At 38.5% G+C, this 6546-nt stretch overlaps 1 long non-coding RNA gene across 1 annotated transcript; it reads right to left on the reverse strand.

The window, feature by feature from the left end:
• Positions 1 to 303: 303 nt before the first annotated feature.
• Positions 304 to 5369, reverse strand: LOC122773055. The gene is made up of 4 exons (XR_006360850.1): positions 5174 to 5369; positions 1091 to 1176; positions 959 to 1022; positions 304 to 352 (listed from the first exon to the last, which is right to left on the reverse strand). It is a non-coding gene; the product is annotated as an uncharacterized LOC122773055 (long non-coding RNA).
• Between the last annotated feature and the right edge of the window lie 1177 nt (positions 5370 to 6546).

Raw genomic sequence — 6546 nt, forward strand, 5'->3', positions numbered from 1 at the left:
AATCATACTCCCCCTTCCCAGTTAATTGTGTCCTATCAAAGGATAAAAACGATTAAAAAAGGATCAAAACTTGAAAACAATCGCGCACAGAAAAAAATGATTACAAAACAGCAGATATGAAATCGATGTCATAACTAAATAGTCTGGCTGTTGGAAACGGAGATCCTAACATGTATGATTATGTTATGGCAGCAACACATCCTTAACCTTAAAATAAAGAAAGTGTTGGACAAATCTGTCAGCCAGCACCATCTGTCAGTGTATTCCGTCTTTGAATGGACTAGAAAATAAATGGAATGCCCCGAAACTCTTGCAAGGTCAGGGTTTGATATCTCTTCATTGTGAAAACCATCTGTAATTACAAAACGTCACATTTTAGGCTTTGCAGCCTAAGCAGAGAGCAAGAACTATTTGAAGTGCAGTGAATCAGCAACGTTGCTGCAGGATTTAAGTTATAGTGGCCTGTCAAGTCTGACAAAACAGTGAGATGATTCTTTTTAGTACGAAGCCCGTCTTAAAGTGGTGTCCCTGTTGGGTTTACTAGGAAAAGGCAGAATGGTAGTGCAAGAAGTAATGGAAGCTGAAAACGGCTGTGTTGGTATGATAAATTATTTTTGTAGTGCTGGTGATGCTCTGCTTAACAACTTTGAAACCCCACTGTGATGACATATGTTAATAAAAAGCACTGCAGGACATCCTCTGCATCCTAATCTGCTGGTGTGAAAATGAATTTCGAATGCGAGTGTGTATGTATGTGTGTCTGATTACATGTCAGACCTGCAGCATCTGCTTGACAATTGTTTCACTGCTGGATTGTATGTGTGTGTGTGCCTATTGCTGTTTATGCGGGTGGCAAATGTGTGCATGCATGGGGTAGTGACAGGCACAGCTCCTAATCTACATATCAATTTCCCTCATTTAAATAAACCACTTATTGGGTGATGCTGGTGATAATTACCTGTTGTGCAGTGAGTAGAGCACTGGCTCCCACCGGACCTTTCTCTGTCAGTCTGGGTCACTGACTGTGTACACAGTACAGTAGAGTATCACACATTGGGGACAGGTGAGACATGACAGCGCAGCACCATACCTCAGCTCTCCTTTATCAGGACCACACAATCCCTGGACCATCATGTAGGAAATGACACGAGAATCTTGGAAGGTCTTCAGCAGCAGCTGTCAGAAATTACAAAATGTGTAAATAAATCTGTATTGGTATCTGCAGAGGAGTAAACATCAGTATAGTTGCTACTGGGTCTGAGTATACGATGATTTGCCAAACCAAAGTAAACTATTAGACTATTACTATTAGAGTGGATACCCCTTGTAATCTTTGTGCTTAAAAAGCTTATAAAGTAAAGAGTCATAGATACATCTTCAAGCATGTAGTGCCATAATGTCTAATGTGATTTTTCCCAAAGCTATTAAATTCACTTATTTCAATGACCCCACTATAACCATTCTTTGATAAGCACTCTTACTCCTCTGCATGAAGGCTGCAGAGGATATCTGGTCAGTCCATTGGTCAATTTGAACAATTAGTGCCTCATTTGAACTGTTGGAGCCAATATCCTGCCAACAACACAATTAGTCAACCACAAGGTGGCAAATGTGTCCAAAGACAGGGGCTGGACCTCTGGGCCAGACCAATTTTAAATCTTGAACCTCAGTTGAAATTAAATACAGAGAGAAATAGTCAGGGATTCTTTGACTCTTAATCAAGCCTCTTGTGTTCAGGCTTAAGGCGTTCAAGCAGGGTAGAAAACATTGCCAGTATTTCAGTATCTCTAGAGCTGAATCGATGAATCAATAACTAAATTAATTGATATTTTGATAATCGAATAATCAGTTTGATGCTTTTTTCATGATTAAAACAAGATTTCTGATTGTTTAAGCTTCTTCAATGTGGTTTTCTGATATTCTGAACACCAAACAATTAGTCCATTATCGAGAAAATACTCGACAGATTTATCTATTATGATCGTTAGTTGCAGCTCTAATTACATTTGATGAGGAAAAAAGAGAGATTACAGTTGATAAATTCAGATGACCCATTTCAGTGTAAAATAAAGATTCCAAAAACAAAGGATGTCTGAATCATACTGTATGTGCATGAAATATATTTTTCCTCACCCCTAAGGGACAATTTAAGAAAAAACAAGCTGAATTGGGAGGCAGAATAAATGTGGTGCATCTAGTAATTCGTCTGGTTCCTCTAACTGGCAAAAAATATATTTTACCGTGTCTGTGCACTCAGGATAGTCATGCTGTCCAAACAGCAACTGAGCATATTGTCTACCTGCAGCACCTCTGACCTCGTTCCACGTGGCTGAGTCCTGAAGTTGCCAGTGAACATTAAAACTGATCCCACTGACGCTCTGCAGCTGTATGTTCTATGCTCCTTCTGAATTCCTTGTGCTGTGTTCCAAGGCAAACTGTGGCGTCCACAAATGGGAATAAACAGGTGACACTTAAATTATGTGGTCTCTCATTTGAGCCTGGCAGAGTCTGAGACAGCAGCACTTTTAATTAACCTTGGAGCTCTGCTGTTGAAACAGTGACGGTGTCATGCTGGGCACCTGCAAATATAGGTGGACATTATCTGCCAGTCTACCTGACTCCCTGGCTTTTAATTACAAGCACCAAGAGTGAGCTCACTTCTCTTCACGCCTTGTGCCTCAGACTCATGATATCAGTCTCACATGTTTCAGTCCACTTAACTAATATCACCACCATCAGGCTATGGTTCAGAGTGGCAGATTGCTCCTCTTATGTCATTTTTACTTGAAATGAGGTCAGTCCAGTCCTCAGACAACATTTTCTGTTATCTTCACATTGATGTCTGGCAGTCCTAAAATGAGCCAGCATTGGGACTTTCAATTTCGATAGCTGTCCTTTGGGTCAGAAGTGGCGGCAAATGCATCAGTTTGCTGTTCCCCTTATACCAGAATTCTGCCAAAAGCTAGGCAGTGATGTATGTTTCACCATGTGACAGTTTCCATGCAAAAGCTTCCATGCATTGTGCTCACTTTGAGTTTTACATTTTGTGGTTTACCCCTCACACAGACTTGATTGACATTTTCACATAATTGTACTGTTAATCATTATTAATTATAGACTTTCACGCTTCCAGTGTCTTTTGACCAGACAAGAACACACAGGAATCAAAGCTTACTCCTTTGTGAACTAGTCTCATTTCATGTCAGGGTATTCTCATATTTACTCCCATTAAATCTCCCATATTGTAAAGGTAATCCAATGTAAGTTAGCAACATGAATCATAACAATGTACACAACAAAACCTACCAAGGGTCTTTTAAAAAAACATGTAGTGCTTTTAAAACTGTAGTCATAGATTTTTGGCGCAGGTTAACTGAGTCCAAAATTCAATTTGGCTTAGCCACAGCTTCACAAGCAAAAGACTTGATATCAGAAATTCATTCTGTTGGTATATGTTTTTAGATTTCACATGGAAGCATGGATCTAATCTTTTTTCAGCACAAATTTACAGACTTGATCTCCAGGATTTGTATGAAGATTTCTTCCCTGCCAGTTTTCTTGTTACGCGAATGTCGCTCCAAATGTAGCCAAGAACAGACAAATGAATAAAATATTATAGTATATTATCAAAATGTCTGCTTTCATTGAAAAAGCTCCTTTTTATGCTCATGACCATTTGAAAAACAATGCAAACACCTCATAGATACCAGTATTGTTGTATATTTTGAGTTCAATTAATTGTCAGCCATATTTTAAGCGTTGTTGCCTGTCTGACACAGGAGATAACTTTTCATCAGTGATGGCAACAGCTAATGGAACAATTCTCTGGTGACGAATAATCTTTTGACTAAGATTAATATAAAATGGAGAGCGATAAATTTATTTACAGGATATATTACTTTAAAGAATTAACTCATCAACAGTCAAAAAAACTAAGAAGGAGACTTTATTTTAGGTTAGTCACTTGTGATAGGGAAACCCTAGTGTAATGATGAATTCCAGTCACCTTATGATTATTAATCATTGGTTTACCTGTCATTGATTCATTTCCAGCTTATAATGAAACTATTCTTTTTGTTCTGGTGAAGTTCTTGTTAGAACATAAATAGGGAAAAATGCATTGAGCTTTGCCACTCCCTGTGCATGGAACACTCTCCATAAAGACAAGGAACCAGTAAGCAGTGTCTGTGTTTTTAATTTATTACTGTGACCTCAACTCCTGAACTTTAAATGTCAAGCAAACTTTAAACACGGTTTCATTATTGTTTTGTCAAAATGTATTGTTCGTAACTTGTCTCCGAAAACTTTAATATTTTACAATGACGGTCACCCTTGGAAAAGAGACTTCAATCTCAATGGGTTCTACCTGGTTAAATAAAAATAAAGACACAAATAAAAAACAAAATACAGATAAGGTTTTGGGCTGCAATAATGATTTAATTATTGATAACTCCTTTAATTGATTGATTTACCAGTGAGGGGTTTGGTTCATAAAATAAATGGGGGAGGAGTCAATTGAACATTTATCAAAATAGTTCACTAAAATGTCACTGAAATATTAATTGTTACAGCCCTATTCAGCCTTATGTAAGTGTTTCATAGTGAATCAGCTTTTAGCATTTGCAATTTGTATTCCTATTCTGTTCATTTCATATTCATTTTCCACTCTCACCATTTCCAGTTTATATTTATAAATCCCCAGTGCTATAATGATTTTCCCACTACCACAATCCCACGTATCATATTTTGTGAGTGCAAGAACAAATCGATTGACCTTCAATGGCCATAATTAACAGGTTTATTCATGAATGATAAAATGTTTGTATTCTCTACACTGATCCAGGAAATAAGTATTCTGTGATCATAGCGGAAAACACTTTAACCACAAACAACTTTCATTTAGTTATGAGAGCACAATCCGCGCCTTTGTTTTAAAGGCTGTTGCGCACACACACACACACACACACACACAGCTTTACAGAACACTCTCAGTATGTTCCCCATATTACAAGCAGCACATGACAAACTACAAAATTATTCAAATACTTGATGTGTTTGCAGCAAACAATACGACAAAAACAAGACCAATATTGCACACACAAAAAAACTGCCCATTCATTCATTCATTCATTCATTGTACCACAAACTGTCATTCCAAATGCTAAATAATTACCTGATAAGCCGCAGTTTCAGAGCACATCGTTGTGGAAGGATGCCTCCATACCGCTGGGCTTCCTCGCGGCGGTGCAACAAAATATTTCGCCCACTCGCGAAGAAAACAATCTTTTTATGATCGTTCCACGGGAGTCCGCGACACTTAAATATTATTTCTCTTGAACCAACGCCACTACACGCCGCGTATCTGGCGACATGGAGTCAAAAGAGAAAAAATACGCCGTCGCACCTGTCAACAGGTGCCCCTTATTACCTTGATTACATAGCGGTGCCACAACACTAACCCGGGTGCCCCCGCTCCCTGCAACATTAGTTCCACTTGGTCACATTAATAGTATTATTTTTGCTTTATTTGAAAAGTGAAAGGGTGGATGTCCAATGCTAGAAAGTGACTGCAAATCACTACTTTACAAGGTCAAGGTGACATGTCACAATGTTAAAATTATGTCTGACATATGCCATATACAGTATATGATACCCCTAAATTAGAAATGCCAACACCTATTTGTCCAGTGTAAAAACCAGGGGTTTATGTGGAAAAATAATGTTGAGATGCCGCAAACTTTGAAACTAACCTTTTGAAACTCCCCCCAGTCTTTCTCTGTCTCTGCTGTAGTCTTTCTGCAGTGGATTTCAATTTAACTTGAAGTGCTTTACTGCAGACATTTTGGTCAGATATAGCCAGACTCCATTTTTGCCTTATTTTCTAGCACTCAGAAAGCTCTAATTCCTTTTTTTTCATGACCGCAATAACTCCTCTGGCAGTAGTGAGTATTAGGCCCTTTGGCTCGACAGGTATCACTCTCAGACAGCTTGCCTTCGCATTGCACTCTGGTTTGAATTAGTGCATGCTCTTCGATTCTGATACTTTCCCTTTTTACTGTAGATATTGGATTTTTCCCCCTGAAATTCCACATCTTACATCTGAAATATAATAACAGTGATTCGCCTCGAGGCAATGTGTGTGCGTGTGTAATGGAATGCTCGCTATTGCTCACTACGCCAATGCACAAATAAATTCGGGCTCTTGGCCCACACAGAAATCTGATCAATAATACCGTATTTGATCACAATCCAATTTGCCTGCTGTATTTACCTAACTGTAAATACAACAGCTTTCGGTTACTGGCTCTTGCTTCACTTGTTTTGTGTGGGTTTAAAAAGAAAATGCAGCAGTGCTTCCAGTGATATAACTCTTCCATTTGTTCTTGTTCAACACAGGCCACAAAACATATCATTTCTGAAGGTCCAGAGGAGAGAGGCTGAAACGCTCTTCTCATGGATCGACGTTCTGCCTTATACGCTGTTATATTTGTTTTGTCAAATTCATGTTTGAATGTTGTTATGTTTAACACATTTATGCCAGTTCCG

The sequence above is a fragment of the Solea senegalensis genome, linkage group LG8 (genome assembly GCF_019176455.1).
Source record: "Solea senegalensis isolate Sse05_10M linkage group LG8, IFAPA_SoseM_1, whole genome shotgun sequence".
NCBI classification, from domain to species: domain Eukaryota; kingdom Metazoa; phylum Chordata; class Actinopteri; order Pleuronectiformes; family Soleidae; genus Solea; species Solea senegalensis.